At 31.2% G+C, this 17,341-nt stretch overlaps 1 protein-coding gene and 1 long non-coding RNA gene across 3 annotated transcripts in view; both read left to right on the top strand.

The window, feature by feature from the left end:
- ATRNL1 (attractin like 1) overlaps positions 1 to 17,341 on the top strand; it is a 1,271,094-nt gene that overhangs the window by 771,564 nt on the left and 482,189 nt on the right. The window lies entirely within an intron of this gene.
- The window catches only part of LOC141521247 (uncharacterized), an 89,830-nt gene continuing 77,966 nt past the window's right edge, over positions 5,478 to 17,341 (top strand). For both annotated transcript variants that reach the window (XR_012477875.1, XR_012477874.1), the window contains exon 1: positions 5,478 to 5,564. This is a non-coding gene — a long non-coding RNA (uncharacterized LOC141521247). The remainder of the gene's footprint in view (positions 5,565 to 17,341) is intronic.

The raw sequence follows: 17,341 nt of genomic DNA, 5'->3' as shown, positions 1-17,341 counted from the left end.
AACTGCTGGGACCTGGTCTACAGTCTAGCAGCCAGGACTTGGACTATACTTCAGCTAAAAACATCCTCCTGGCTTTCCTGCTCTCCCACCTAGCTGGGCTTTACTTCTCCTTCCCCACCCCCCCAGCCCAAAGAGATAGACCTTCATTGAAGTTTCTGTACAATGTCTACAGTTGAAAACTTGTTTCGATCTTTTCTTGTTTTAGTGAGATCTGTAGTTTTAATGTCTGTATAGAGGCTTCATTTAGTGTTATATTTTTCTAAACTTTTTAACTTCCATAGTACCTAACATAGTAGTCTGCAACCACTGGGTACATAGTACATATTTTGTCAAATGATTTAAGGTATGGGATGGATGGATGAGTGGGTGGATGCATGGATGCATGGATGGATGGATGGATAAATACTGATTGACTCATCCTAAACTTTTTGTTATATTGATGAGGAAATTTTTACCTAAGGAGGTGCAGTAATTTATCCATGATAGCACATCAGGACTAGAATCAAAATCTAAATGTTCAATGCCCTTAGAGTCTCATTGTCCTGCCTGTACTTTTTCATCTTACTTCCTGATCAGAAAATAGTCAGTATTTTGTGGACTAAAACTGGTTAAGAATAATAACTAGCATAGTTTTCAATATGACTTAAATATTTACTAATAAAATGTAAAATCTATATTTTGTCAACAAGATAATTCTAAGTTCTTTGCTTGGGAGGAGAAAAACTCAAAGTTTTAAATATTTACTTGGAGATATTACATACTCTGATAGCAATATCTGAGAAGGATATCATTGCTTTTCCTAATACATTTTTAACACAATTCCCTTAGTTTCTAACCTTTTCAGAGGAACGGAAAATTAATAATCCCCAAACAGCTTTTGATAATACTTCCTAGGAATATGCATTCCAGTCTTGATACTCATAATCAGTTAACATTAAATTGGCATAATATTGCAACAATATTATCTCTGTCTGCATTCAGCTGGCTAGTTTGCCACCAGAGAATATTTCTTTGTCACCAAAAAACATTTGCTAAAATATAGCATTTTGCTTTCTACTGTTAATTCTATAAAATATTGTAGGTTTTTTCACCCCCAAATGAGGCTACCTAATCAATGATATGCTTCCGTATTTGAATCATTTCAATAATATCCATTTCAGAAAGGTTAAAAAAAATTGAAATATTTCCCTTTCTACCTCAAAGCTTCTTTCAACCTCACTCTTCTCCTTTTTCCCCCCAGGTGTTCATTTCTTTCCTTTGATTTCTATATATTAGGTTATTCTGAAGTATGTTGAAAACTTAAGATTTGCCAACACTGCTATCTTACAGCTTCAAAAAACAATGAAAAGATACCTTGCAAAAGATCTGAACCCAGAAATAAGAAAAAGCCCTGTATAATTCATAATAATAAAATGTATCCATAAGAATATAGTGGGAGCTTGTTTTCTTTTTCAGAACTGTTCTTCAGTCCCAGTTAAAATTTACATTAACCTTTGACAAGTGTTAGTGAGGGGCAGCTAGGTGGCTCAGTGAATACAGTACCAGCCCTGAAGTCAGGAGGACCTGAGTTCAAATTGGGTTTTAGACACTTAGAAATTACCTAGCTGTGTGACCATGGGCAAGTCATTTAACCCCACTGCCTTGCAAAAACAAAAAACAAAAAAAAAGCGTTTGGTAAAAGTATATAGAAAATAATAAGCATAGTAGAGGATTGTAAATCCGTCAGTGACCAGTCCTCTGTTCAGTGCTATCTGACTCTTCATGATCCCATTTGGAGTTTTCTTGGCAAAGATATTGGAAAGATTTGCCATTTCCGTTTCCAACTCATTTGACAGATGAGGAAACTGAGGCAAACAGATTTAAGTGACTTGCTCAGACTGAGACCAGATTCGAACTCATGAAAGAGACTCTTCCTGATTCCAGACCCAGAGCTCTATCTACTGAGCCATGTACACCCAGAGTTTACTTTGAGCAAAGTGACCTAGTATGGACTTTCACACCTTTCAATGTGCAAAGGTTTAGGATACCAAGATTTGGGAGTTTGTATTGCAGTGGAATGAAGAAGAATCAAAAAGTAAGGAGGAAATCACAAACAAATGGAATGGAATAAATAAACCAAAAGCTAAAAGACCATAAAGCTGAAAAATATGGTCTAAGATTAACCTAGCTAATAAATACACAAACAAAAAAATGTTCATTCTCTTAAAGAAAGGAAGCTTTAAAAGGGGTCAAAACAAAATTAACAAATATAATATGAGAAAAAAATAAAACTTTCTAGTAAAAAACAGAATTTTAAGGATTCCCAAAAATCATGGAGCATCACAAAATCTCCAGAATGATTCAAAATAAAAATCTTTTCCAAGGCATCATGAATAAAATAGGTCAGAAATCAATGTTCTCAATGCAAATCTGTATATATGTGTGTGTGTGTATGTTGTTGTGTGTGTGTGTGTGTGTGTGTGTGTATTTATTGGCTGTATACTTATATCCTAAACCTTCTCACTGAACTGTATGAAGGACTACTTCAGGTTTTTTTTCAAACTAAATTCTGAATCTGAAGGATTGGTCTCTTTTAGATTTCCTCTGCATGTGTATTATTTTATTTTAAAAGTTACTTCTTTTACCAACATTTTTGTAGACTTTTTAAAATATCAACTTGAATTTAGACTTTATTTGTATATATGAATATGCATATGTATTAAACACATATCCACACATATGATATATATAAATATGCCTATATGTTTATGCATCAGGATGCAGACCTTGGAAGACAAAAGTCATCATGTATAATGTCTTCAAAGAATTAGAGGCAAAAGACAGAGAGACAGAAACAGAGAGAGAGAGAGAGAGAGAGAATATTTCCTTTGGAAGGCAAACATATAAAAGTAGAAGAATCTTTGTTAGAAGTAATAGAAAAGAGGGGCGGCTAGGTGGTGTAATGGATAAAGCACCGGCCTTGGAGTCAGGAGTACCTGGGTTCAAATCCAGTCTCAGACACTTAATAATTGCCTAGCTGTGTGGCCTTGGGCAAGCCACTTAGCCCCATTTGCCTTGCAAAAACCTAAAAAGAAAGTAATAGAAAAGGAAACAACTTGAAAAGGTAGTATATGAATTTGTGCAATTATAAATAAAAGCCCACTGACTTTAGAAACAAAATGACCAGGGATGGATCTCTGAGAAAAATGTAACAAATAAGGTCTGCTTGTTATGCTACAGGAAATTCTGCAAGAAATCAAAAAAGAATGACATAATGACTGAGAAAACAAAAATCTCAAAATATACTGTATGCAAGAAACATTTCTAAAAATAAAGAAGCATACAGAATGAAAAGAGGAAACTGGAACAAAATTGACAGTGCATCAAAATGCAGATTTCAATCATGTTATCAGACAAAGCTAATTAACTTTTAGTCAAGCAAGATGAACAGAGTAATTAAATATCAGTAAAAGAAAATGTAGACAATAAAATAATTATCAAGTAATGATAATATATTTAGCTAGTATTTATATACCACCTAACAATTTATAAAATACTTTAACTTATCTAAGTTGAAACTCACAACTGCTCAGTTATTGTTATTATCTTCATTAAGCATGAGGAAATTGAAGCTGAGAGAGAGGTTAAGTAACTTACTCAGGGTCACAAAACTAATACGAACCTGAGGTAAGATTTGAACTTGTTTGCCAGACTCCTGAGTCTAGTGCTCTAACTCTTATGCAATTTTGTGATCTCTTTTATGTTAATTTATTAAGTGAACTCTATCAAGCATTTAAAGAATGAGATATCTAATCTATAGCAATAATTCTCAGAATTTGAGAAACAAGTATTCTATCAAACTTTTTTCATAAGATGAAAGTTACTCAAATATTTAAACAAGAGAAAAGCAAAAAAAGGGAATTATATCCTCAAATCATAAATGAATTAAAGAAGGAAAGATTATAAATAAAGCCTTATGCAAATAATGTAAGTCCCATACTTTTTCAAAATAATATCAAACTCTTTCAACTTTAAAAACCAGGGTGGATTTATGCTTGTAAAATTTTATTGGTCTTTTTGGAGGGGGGGGGGTTGCAAGGTAATGGGGTTAAGTGACTTGCCCAAGGTCACACAGCTAAGAATAAAGTGTCTGAGGCTGGATTTGAACTCAGGTCCTCCTGACTCCAGGGATGGTACTCTATCCACTGTACCACCTAGCTGCCCCCCTCCCCAATTTTGTTGATCTTTTTCAATGAGAATGCCTTAACGCTGAACACTCAAATAAAATCATAACAAAGTCTCATCCTTTTCAGATGTATCAAGTTATTGTGACCACAATCTTTACACTTTTTTTAGTACTACCTCACCCCTACTCACAAGCATTTAATAACTCTAAATTACCTGAAACATAAAATCATTAAATTTTCATCAAGGACCATTCTCATCCTTGCTTCAAATCCTTTTAAGATCCTCCTCTAATATTCATTCTTGCCCATTCTCCAGCTAAATTATCCCATGTTTTTCCTCCTCTGTACTTTTTCCTACACCTATGATACCCCTATTTTACCTGCCTTGGGATATACCTTGTCCTTCCTATCCCACCTCAAATGTCTCTTCCACCAGTAATCCTTTTCAGATGCTCTTGTTAGACTTTATCCTTCAAACAGTTTCAAGATGCTTTGAATTGCTCATTTGCATTTATCTTTTTCTTACTTACATAGTCAACTATGCATCTTTTCTAATCATCCCCACTGATTTGTGAGCTCTGAGAAGGAATTGTTTTATTTATTTCTATATTTCCTCATATCCATCAACTAGCGTAGTACATATAGTAGTTATAGTAGTAATTTGTTACTTTGCTGAATAATTGGATGAAGGAATAAATGGATGGATTTTCCAGTTGGCCACCCAAGTTACATGTTGCTGTTTTCTCAAAAAAGAGTAGAAATTTAGAAAAGTATAAAATATGACTGGTAAAAATGATACATATTTGGAGGAGGATTAATCTTGTTTTCCAAAGCAAGACAACTACCTTTTGGGCTCTTTTTAGTTGCATTTTCTATGTAACAAAATATAATAATGTTTTTTGTATGCAATTGTAAAAGATTCCTTTTGTGCTCATTATATATCAATAAAAACCAAATGGAAAATTCCCACTGTGGAAAGCCTTGAATTGTAAATCTCTTGGGTCTTAGTAAAAAAATAAAAAAGAAGAGGTAATTATTTTTTTTACCAGTAGATTACCTCCAAATTTCATTTTATTTTTCATTGATGACTTACAGACCTTTTGCATATTTGACCAGAAGATAATTTTCTAGTTTCAGCAGAGACAAAAACATTATTTTGGGTAGTATTTTAAGACTTGTGTACTTATCTTTATTTTGTTAAATGTTTTTCAAAGCAAGGAAATTATTTCTGAATAATCTGAGATTTCTTTTCTTTATTTGATTCCATATTATAATTATATTTTTGCTCATAACATTGTTTTTTTATTGTTTTTCTCCAGTTGTTTCTTATCCCTTCTACTGGTTGCTGCTGTGGTCTGGAAAATCAAACAAACTTGTTGGGCTTCTCGAAGGAGAGAGGTAGCCAAACCTTATTATAATTGATTACATATATGTTTCACATAATGAATTTAGAGATGTATGCATTTATGTGTTATTAGTATGGTTATTTTAAATTTATGAATTTATTTAACTAATTTTATGGGTTTAGGTAGAGTAAGGAGACCTAATGCAATATTGGTTTTGTACTTTGTGTCAGATTTAAGCTATAGTTTTAAATTTGATCAGTATCTAAGAGTTGATTAGCTAGAAGTTGGTTGGTAAAATAGGACCTGATAATGTCATTGGTTCTGGTGTTTTCCTATAATTTCTTTTTGTTTTGAGTTGTATGAACTTATAAATAACATTAAAAGCAAATCATGGCACTGATATAGGTAAACATTTGTCTCCAAGTTTACCTCAAAATTCAAGAAAATCGTTTGTTTACTCCCTATGATGTTTAAAAACCTGTTGGTAATTTAAGTAATATATTTAAGGTTATACATAATTTCAGTGATGATCCCCTATTACTTAGTTTTGGGAAGGGTTATTTTGTTATGATTTACTTAACTATAATTGCTTTCTTAGAGAATAGAATCTTCTCAATGTATCTTATATTTTAAGATATCTTTATATTTATATATGTATAGATATATATGCACACATATTTATATTTATGTATAACTGCATGTGAGAATTAAATATTTATCTTCCATTGATATCTAAACAATCTGATGATGTATAAAAGCAAACAATTTTATAACCACAGTCAGTTTCATAATTTAATGATATAGATAAATAAGACAATATAATTTTCACTGGATGAATTAGCTTTTATTCAAAGGTTCAAAGGGATTTCAGAGTTGAATCTTTGCTGGCAAATGTTCAATATACAATTATTATTTCATTTCTCACAGTTTTGACTGGTTTTCTTTTTAATACATTAGGTTTTTTGATTCTGTATTTTGTGATTATTTCAATGCAATTATATTCAACAGTGATTTAATAGTATGTTATAGTGCTTCCTTCCATCTAAAAAAATTTGAAAACAAATCCAATTTTTTATAAAATCTATAGATTTAGTGAATGTTTTCAGTTTTCCCTAATTATTAAACACTAGAAACATATCATCACTCATAACTTATAGTCAGCTTCATTTTCATTTTCTTCCAATGTAATGTCCAAGGCTTTATATTTTCTGATTAAGGAGATTTTACCTGTTATAGTACTTTCGTAGCCCTACTGTAATAGGTAATAAATGAAGTGATTTATTCAGACATATGCCTTTCATATTCATGGATTCTGCAAAATTTACCAATTTAAGGTTTAAAATTTGCAACAAATGTTCTTTTATTTTAGCAAAAATGTTTGGCTAATAAGGAAGAGACATGTATTTCAGGCTTTTCTTGTTACTCAAAAAGGCATATTTTAGAGCAATGTAAAAAAGGAAGCATTTATTACAGAAAAAAGAATAGAAAACTTTAATCTTAACTAGATGGGATCATAGACTTTGCATTAAGTCCAAAGAAATCCCTTGAACTGAATTGACACTGCACAAGACTCTTGTTTGGATAGGCCAAGGCAATTTAGTCCATACAGTGGGAATTTCTATAAATTAGCAAGCTAGTCAGATTCATCCAAGAGGTTGGAGCAAACATGACTCTACAGAACACTTCTTTAGATTTACTGCCTGAGAAGTGGAAAAGAAGCCTTGGCCTCTCTCAACCTCCAGTACTTGCCCAAAGGAGGGACTTGAAAGCATGAATGAGAATGAGGATGATATTGTAGTTCCCAAGTATATAGTGGTGTCAGAGTCAGATTCCTGGATAAGCTAAAAGCAATGACTATATCAGATGTCAGCAATGGCTAGATGCAGATTCACCATTCCTAAGGGGTATTTTTTGAATACCCCATGAATAGGAGAACAGGACTTTCAGCAAATAGGAGCTATGAGTCAATCCTTTACAATACATGACCTCCAAGTTTGAGTCCATTTCCCATTAGAATTTATTTGTCCTTGTAAGAGAAGCTGTGATAGACTGTTGGGTGAATGTTTTGTATCACATATATTTATTTATTTTTTGATCATAGTAAATATCCCTTGTCTTCAAAAAAACAAAACGAAAAACTAAATGCTTAGGGTTATTTCTAGAACTCTGAGGAGTAAACTCTGGAGACCCCATATGTAGTAATGGGAGCTGATATTTTATAATATTATATCATATCATATCATATAGCTTATATAACTTATAAATAATATATAAATATATAAATTATGTATGTAATATGTAAATTATAAAATTTGTTAAATATATTTATAATTTTATGTTTTATATATAATATTTTATAATTCCTATTTTATATGAGTTACCCATGGAGATGGGAGGTGAAATATTATATCTAATGAACAAGAGAAAGGTTGTTTTGGCAAGGCTATAGTGCATATGATGGGAAGTAATCTGTAACAAAATTGGAAAGGTCAATCAGGACAGGTTGCTTTTGGTTTTGAATGCTAAACATTTGATCTTTAAAATAATGGGAAGCTACTGGGATTTATTGGGTTAGAGAGTGACATTATGATGTTAACCTTAAGAAAATTTCTTTGGCAGTTGTGTGAAGAATGGAATTGGATTGATGCAATTTTTCAGACAAGTATAGAAATTAAGAATCTATATTATGATAGAAAAATGATGAGGACCTTGACTAGAATAATAGCTATGTGCACAGAGAAGGGCATGGATATGAGGGATGCTGTGAAAATAGAGTTTGGAAACTGATTAGATAAGTGGGATGAGGAATTGAAATGATATCCAGGTTACAAACCTAAGTGACTGGAAAGATAGAAGTGTCCAGATATAAAGAAAGAAGTTCAGAATCAAAGTAGATGATGAAATATTGATTTATGTTTTAATCACTTAAAGTTTGAAGTGGTTTTCAGGATAGTTAATATTCATGAAAACACACATAATACTCATGCATACAAGACATTCATGTAATATTTTTGTCATTTTGTATTTATTAGTAAGTCCTTTATTTAAGGCTGTATTATGTGACCAATTTTTGTAAAAGTGCAATATGATACTGAAAAAGAAAGGTTTTCTTCATAATTCCCATTTAGTAATTTCCGAAGGTATATAATTTCAAATTATATTAGCATTTTTTTCAGATCCTTAATTTATTTCTTATCTGTTAACTAAAGTCTGGAACATGCTAAGGTCATAGACAATTTTTTTATTCTCAATCACCTTCTTTAAGTATTTAGTAATTCTGTCAGTGTGTGTGTGTGTGTATACACATACATGATATAAACATACTTTCATTTTATATATATATTTGCATATATATAGGCTTTAATTATAATATCCCTTTTTGTTAATCATTTTAAAAATAATTTCCTTGTCTGACATAATTATTGCCAAGAATATTTTTTATATTTTAACTTGAAATGTAATCTTTCACCATAACCCTTCATTTTAAACTTCAATCACTTCTTAAGTAATGATACATTGCCCAGAAAAAAAGAAAAAATCTTACCCTCAGATTATCTGTTTTTTTTATTTACCAGAATATCTTTCACAGTAAACACTCATTTAATGCATTCTTCTCATTCTAGTGCAGTTATCTGTATATAGAGAATGTTTAAATTTTTTAAAGCATCATTTATTTTAAATGCAAGTAAAAAGTTCTTGTTATCAGACATGTTACTATTTTTAATTAATTGGATAAGTTTGTAGATATAAAAAAGGAACCTGAGTGTAATTTTACAATTGGAGTTCTTTTATTAATATGATTCTTTCTGAATAGTTCTCCTGAGAATTCAAAGGCTTTTAAAAGTACTCAAATGAAACTTCATAAGAATTCTTTTTACAAATATTACCCATTCAGCTAATAGCTCAAAGCTCATTGCTATGCTAACCTTATTAAATAGATGAAATTTTTCTTTTATTCTTTGCTAAGGAATGGGGACAATAAGTGGATTTTGGTCAGAAGATTATAATAATAATAACAGAAAAAATAGTTCATTCATTCATACTTCAAGACTTTTATAATTTTCCTTTAAGTTGTCAAGATTTTCAGTACTCTATGATTTTTAACATAGTTTTTGTCAAAAATAAATATGTTGAAATTATTTGACTTGTTTTAGTGTTAGGCTATGTTCATTTTTAATTAAAATATGAGAGTGCCAATTTGACTTGTTGAATATAAAGATTGAAATTGTATCTTTTTACATGCATTGTTTCTAATTAAGCCACAGGACTGACTAATTCAAAAAGCATCATCAGTAAAACTATCATCTCTTTTAATAGCTACTGAAAAAGTTAAATTTTCCAATTAGAAAAAAATTCTTCCATATATTTAATTGTATGGTTTAAATTTATTAAATTCTAGCTTCATTAAGTAATCAAGTAATGGATATTTGATAGTCAAATGTGATGTTTTTCAACCTACATTTTCCGCATATGATATTTGAATAACTTCATCCCCTTTTCTGCTACCTTCACTAACTTCATTTAATATTTTCCTTTGCCACTTTAAAATATTATGAATATTTTAAAATTGATCATGTTATCTATGTTTTATTTTTTGTGTGTTTTGTGAGGAATTTATATATGTAGAGCATCCTTAAGGAATTAAGGACAAATATATACCAACATCTATCAATAAATATGTTTGTCAGAGAATCACAAAAGATGAACATTCAAAGACGCCTTAGAATCTAAGGATTACAATTTATCTTAAGCAAGCATATGTACAAAAATAATCTACAATCAGACTAGTTGATTCAATTAAATTCAACAGATAAGTATCATGTGGGAATTGGAATTTGAGTCAGAGGAACTAGATTGAATTCTTGAATTTTTAGTGACTAACCTTTTTGGCCCTCATTTTCTTCATATGTCAAATGGAAGTATTGAACTAGATAGATGATGTATAAGATAAAAGCTGTAATCCTATGGTCCTGTGAAACATTTGTTGAGGGTTTTTCATGAAGGGAAAAATAGATGATTAAGAACATGTTCCTAGTTATCTAACATCTTATAATTTAATGTTTATTTAAATTCTTGACTTATTTTTATTTAAATTTAATGTTTATTTACTACAAAACTTTGTGTATCATGTGCCATTGTTCTAGAATTATTCATGATATCTAGATCATTGACAAAAACAGTAGTAATGAATTAATTTAGGAATCTAACAATCTGGATTACCAATTTGCTACTAATACTGGTTTGGGGAGAATTAAAAAATAATTAAATTAGGAATTACACATTTTGTATCACATTCATTTTCATAAAATGTAGTAGAAATAGTATTGAAAATAGTATAATTTAATCTATGTTTCACATATTTAAATCCTAATGTATAGTGAAAAACTGTTGAGGCTACATTAATAGGTTTAACTAAAACCACAAAACAGTTTTCTTTGGGAAAAAACTAGTAGTCACTTTTCCCTGTAAATATTTTGATCTCAGCCAAATGTAATTCGTTTCAAAGTCTTTTATACCATATACAATGCTTGTTTTCATAATATTTAAGTATGAGTCACTTATGTGGCATAACCCAATCTAGAAATAGAAGGTTCTTTAAGTTGCAACAATGCTTATTTTCTATGCTCCCGGCAATGAACCAGCGCCCATTTCCTAATTGCAAGATTCTCTTGAAAAACATCGTTTCTCTAATCTTTGGAATGATATCAAACACTCCTACTGGTATTTTCTGATGTGTCCCTAAAATATAATAGCAACATTTTAAACAGGCAAAATACCATGGAGACTCATGAGAATTAATTTTTCCCAAATTAATCCCTTTTGAGAAATTTGATTTTAACCTTTCTCACTTTAAAATAAAATATACTCATTATACATTGGATCATGGCATTTAAATCTTATATTTCATCCAACCTCCTCATTTTTAGGTTGAGAACACTGAGCCCTATTGTCAGTTTAAATGATTTGTCCAAAGTCACACCCAGTTCCTTAGCGGCAGAGCCAGGACTCAAATCCAGTTATTTTGATCTTGAATCCAGTGTTCTTTTCATTAACCTCAGTGTTTTGAATAGTTATCAAATATGCCCTAGCCCTTTTGGACAAACCTATTACAATTTCCCTTTAGATTTCTCAGTGGTATCTCTTTTTTTCTACAATTTGAGTTCTCAATAATTGTGTTTTCCCCTATTTTCAGGAACTAGTAATTATGACTTCAATTCCATTTTAACCATTTTGTATCAGATTGACTTTATAAATGGAAGCTATTTGGAGAGCAAACATTTTCCTCATCATCTTGGGACCATAAAAAATTAGGCTCATTACTTAGTTCATTTAATATATATAGCATGGCTCTTACCAAGTTTATATCCAAACACAGCCAGATTCCTGGCTTTGCATTAAGTGTTATATTACTGATGGATTCTTCTGGGATGGAGTCCATGATATCTCTATGTCGTTCAAGGTCTCAATATCAGTTTGACTCCAAAATCTGATTTGGATGTGTAGATTTCATGATTCCTCTGACTTATCTTCTGGCTTTTGAAATTCCCAAGATCAAAGAATTAATTCCGTGTCCCTAGTACAGAAAAGAAATCAAAAGGCTAAGAAAGCCCAATTTCATCCAGACTTTATAGCTTTGATGGGGATTAGAGGAAGAAAGAAGCCCTAAGGCCTTGACTTCCATATCATATTCTAGGGGTAAAAAGGTTCATTCAAGCTACATTAGATGTTAATACAGCAAGGTAAGTCAGCCAGTGTTGTCTTAAGAGTTTTTAACTATTCCATCTATATAATCAATGGGGAAAAGGTTCCTTCTAATTACTCACCCATATTGTAAGCCAATAAAAATCAGTTGTAGCATGTTCACCCACACATTTTCCTTACTTCCCCCAAAAGTAATTTCACCTAACTGAACAAGGTGGTCTGTCTGTCTTTCTCTCTCTCTCTCTCTCTCTCTCTCTCTCTCTCTCTCTCTCTCTATATATATATATATATATATATGTATATATATATATTATACATATATATATATATATATATACTAGAGCCCTATTACAAAAAGATCACAAAACAATTCTATATATCAAATATTTATATTCTTAGCTCTGATAAAAAAAAAGTTGGACTTGTTAAAAATCTTCTGTTTTTTGCATAAACCGAGAATTTATCATCTCTGGGTTTCCCAATGAAAAATCTAAAGAATAATTTTATAATGAAATTATCACAAGATCCTATATAATTATGTTAATATACTTAGAGATTAATATAAGTGCTTAAAATTGCCTGAAAATGAACTAAGAAAATTTGATAGACATATTCCTAAATGATACTTTGAAGAAAACAGTAACTACTGCTATCATCATGACTTCTTCAAGGATCCATTCCATCATCAGTGCTCCAAAAATACTGACTACAACCAAAATATATCTTAGTGCTTTCATTAATTTCTTAGCCAGAAAAATGTCTGTCCCCTACTAGCCGATCTTTGGTGATGAACCTCTCCAAATGCACCCATGTTGACCTTCAGGCAACAGAAATGGCATCCATTTTTAAGTCCATGAGTAAAAAAAAAATAAAAATGAACTCTTAAAGGTTGGTTTTAGACCTTATAAAAGACCTGAAGCATCTTTGAGTCCCTGGGGTTGTTTTCACATAGTAATAAGATATTGAAGGAGGCCTAAATTCTACAAGAACTAGAACACCAGTCCAGAGGACCTGAGTTCAAATCTGTCAGATACTTGACACTTACTAGCTATGTGACCTTGGGCAAGTCACTTAACTCTGACTACCTCATATCCAGTACCTTCTACAGTTGTTCTGATTCATATCTCATCATAGGGCCCAGATGGCTCCAGAGGAAAATGTGAGGCCGATGACTTAGCACAGTCACCCCACCACCACCTCCTCAAATCCAATTCACTTGCTTGTCATGACATCACTTCCCTGATGTCATGGTCTTCTTCATGAACAAAGGAAAAATATCATCACCATCATCATCATCATCATCATCATCATTAATGCTATTTTATTCTGTCTTTGACTACAACTGAGACTACAACAATGATTATTATTTCTACCATTACTACTACTAATATCACTACTGGCACATTTATAGAGGACCTTACCCGTATCATTGTTGTTTTTACTTGCAACAGAGTCCTTCCTCTCTAGGAATAGCCATACCTTTCCCCGGCCACAGACGCAAATAAATCAACCTTACACCCTTGAGATTATATACTTCCTTTGCAAAAAATAGAAATGGTTACGTAAAAGCAACATCATAGTGACTATATTTGACACTGTATGTAGCTTTCTGCTCTCATTCTACCAAGAGGAGGAAGGTATTATTTTGTTATATGCTTTCACAGATATTATTAATTTTTAGGGTTTTACTATTTTTCAAAGTGTTTAATTTTCAACATTCCTTTAAGACTTAAGTTCCATATAATATTATACTCATTCTTCACTTCAATAAACTGATGTTTATAAAGATAAATTAATTTAACAGTAATCATATGACCCCTAAGTGTTGAAAATATGACTAGAACCAGATCTTCTGAGATTAAGTCAAGTTGTCCCCATAAAGAATGCCTCTTTGATTAGTCAGTGGTCAGCAGGAAGCAGAATTTCAGAGTAGGCTTTCTGGGTTCACTATGGTTATAAATCTAACTAATCTGATGTAATGTTTACTAGAAAGGCTGATAAGAAGGTATAAATTATTTTCCTGATCTGTATTATAACTATTTTCTATGGAATAACATGGTGGCAAAAATGAATATATTTTAATTAGTTTTTAAGTGCTTCTTTTAAATAGTCATTTATTACCTTTCTTCAGTTTACATTTTTGAGTCCCTGTTGTACTAACAAAACAAAATAACAATCAATTTTTTTTCTGCTCTCAATGATTTCACAGTTTGATTAATCAAATGTAATTTGATCCATCTAATAAGTATAAAAAGGGAAAAGGAAATTGTGAAAATGAGGAAATTAAAAAGACTTAAACAAAGCTAGAATAATAATAAACTTTACCCCACATAGTCATGTTGTATTCTGATTCACTGTAGTTGCCAAGCCTTTGAAGACTTAGGTCCAACTTAATTTAATAAATTTGTATCAGAAGAAAACCCAAATAACTATTTTTAGATTTATTTCATTGACAATAAGGTCCTTTTCTTTATGTAGCTTTGAGACAATAAAAATAAACATGACTCCTTAGTGGTTGATAGATTAACTGTGATAACCTTTAACTCAAGAGTTTAAAATAAATCAAAGGCAAGGAGAAAGAAAAGAATAAAATCTCCTATTGAGAAGACCTTTAAGGGATGGCTCTTATTTCAGAGGGTAATGGCAAAACATCAAAAACATGATGTGAGCTCTAGAGCCAGGCAAGAGTTATCTTTGCCACTCCACTTCCACCCACCCATTACTAATAAGTCCTTAATAATGGAGGACTGCACTTCAGAGAATGTTGTTGCTTATTAGAAAGAGATCTGACTGATCTTACATGTTGCTAATAGTACATGGATCTGAAAGATTAAAACACATTATTTCTTAAGGTATTAAAATGTGAATACATGAGACTTTTATAAAGGAAAACCACTGTTACTTTTGAACACTATTAATATCTTTATACCATTCTAAACTGAATGCTAATAAAATATGGTAGAATATGCTGTTCATGTAGCTTCCCATATTTATATCCCATTTGAAGATTTATTCTTATAAATCTCTTATTGAGAATAGAATTTAGGCTTTGTATACCAATTGTCTACTTGATTTTTACCCTCTTTTAAATGAGGGACAGAGAGAGTGACAGGGAGAGAAAGAGAGAGAGAGAGAGAGAGAGAGAGAGAGAGAGAGAGAGAGAGAGAGAGAGAGAAGCTAAGTAAAAAAGGGAGAGAGGGTGGAGTTATTATGTTAAGTACTAGAGATAGAAATACAAAGACTCTATCCTAAAGGAGCTTATGTTCTGCTGGGGAGGATAATACATATAAATTTGCTAGAGTAGTGAGGACATGAAGAAGAGAAGGTTTAAAAGTGATATGATTCCTAAAGCTATTATATTCTGAATTCTGTCCTATCAACTGCTATAGTTCCTGAGTTACATAAAATGTCCAAATAAAAGTTAGTATAAACATCTCAGTGAATGTCAGAACGAAGACCAATCTAAAGTTCAATCTAAAGATAAAATAGAATAGTTTTCTTTTGCTTTTAATTAATAATTTTATTTTATTTGTATTGTATACATAAAACATTAATTGGAAAAGTTCAGCAAAACAGATAATTATATTTTATCCCTTTGAAGTCTGACATTTTTCTTTGACAATCTTTTATATAGGTCAACATAACAAAGTCTAAAGAAGAATAGAAGATATATATATATATATATATATATATATATATATATATATATATATATATATATATATATACATATATATATGTATATTTACATAGCAACTTTTTATTCATCTTGTAAATGCCTAAGGACCAGTTATGGCTTTGGCATCTAAAATTTTTGTTATATAAAACAAAAAAATAATTTATTCTCTGGACTGCATTGTAATGGTAAAAGGGTAATTTTTTATAGCAATTTAATATAGTCATTGTTGATACATAAAATATATTAGATGATGAGGATAAATGTCATTATACTGAGATTAAGAAGAAAAATGGTGTGATACTGAGTAAAGAGGAGTCATTGAAGTCTAATAAGAAAGCAGATAGATGCCTCAGGTATGAAGTGTGGATCCATAGGTAGGAAGAAAGACCTGAATTCAAATTTGGTTTGTTACTTGCTAGATGTGCTATCGTGGGAAAAACAATCACTACACATCTGCCTGCCTTAGTTTTCTCATCCATTGAAAGGAGTACCTATCCCTGCAGTTATGAGGGTCAAATAATATTACAAATGCAAATCTGTTTGCAAACCTTAAAGTACTATGTAAATACTAATTATAGTTATTTTTATTTAATGCTATTACATGGCAACTTTATCTTTTATAAATTGTTCACTAAATATGCCTAATGGCTCTCCATGGGAAATGGGAAACTATTTTGGTGCATTAGTTGATGATTTTTCATATGTTTGAATCACTCTTAGAAAAAATTGTATGACAAATTTGTGGATTTTAAGATATATAAGCAATTGGGCATATTTATTTCCATCAAACTCTAATTTCTAGTTGGTAGTGCAGAATGGTGCACAGAGTTTTAATGAACTAGAATTATCTTAGTTTTGAGTTTTGGTGAACTTTAAACCTTAAACTATAGTTAGCATAAAATGACAGAAAATATAGGTTATATATGAAGTTTTATTCTCTGTGATATACCATAAACCTATAGGTGAAGACCATCTTCACAAGATGATTCTTAAACCATATGGAGGTCATCTATCCAAAATGACTACCTTGAGTGGAGGAAGACTATATATATATACAGGAGCAAATGGGGGTAAGAGGGAAGCAGGGTTATTTATACAGAAATAGTAGAAAAAAAACTTTTAAATTTCCCTGGAGGCTATTGTGTTAGGTTAAACAAAATCTCATTAAAGGAGTCCTTATACAATGCTATCTTGTAGAAGGAAGGAAACTTGCTTTCCCGAATTAAAATACAATGAGGACAGGACAAGTATTCCATTCTAAATCTAAAGGAGGACAACATTCCATTCCTTATAATAACTAAAAAATAATCAACCTTTGACTAGTAATGTAGCCAATGGCTAGCTACTTAAGTTCAGTTCTGCCCATGAGGAATCATTATTCAGACTCAGGGGAAAGCATGGGTGAAAATAAAACAAAAATTTATTTTAAAAATGTTACAAGACATAGG

The sequence above is a fragment of the Macrotis lagotis genome, chromosome 4 (genome assembly GCF_037893015.1).
Source record: "Macrotis lagotis isolate mMagLag1 chromosome 4, bilby.v1.9.chrom.fasta, whole genome shotgun sequence".
Taxonomy (NCBI): domain Eukaryota; kingdom Metazoa; phylum Chordata; class Mammalia; order Peramelemorphia; family Peramelidae; genus Macrotis; species Macrotis lagotis.
The sequence above is the reverse complement of the archived record's forward strand: the minus strand, read 5'-3'. Positions and strand labels throughout refer to the sequence as shown.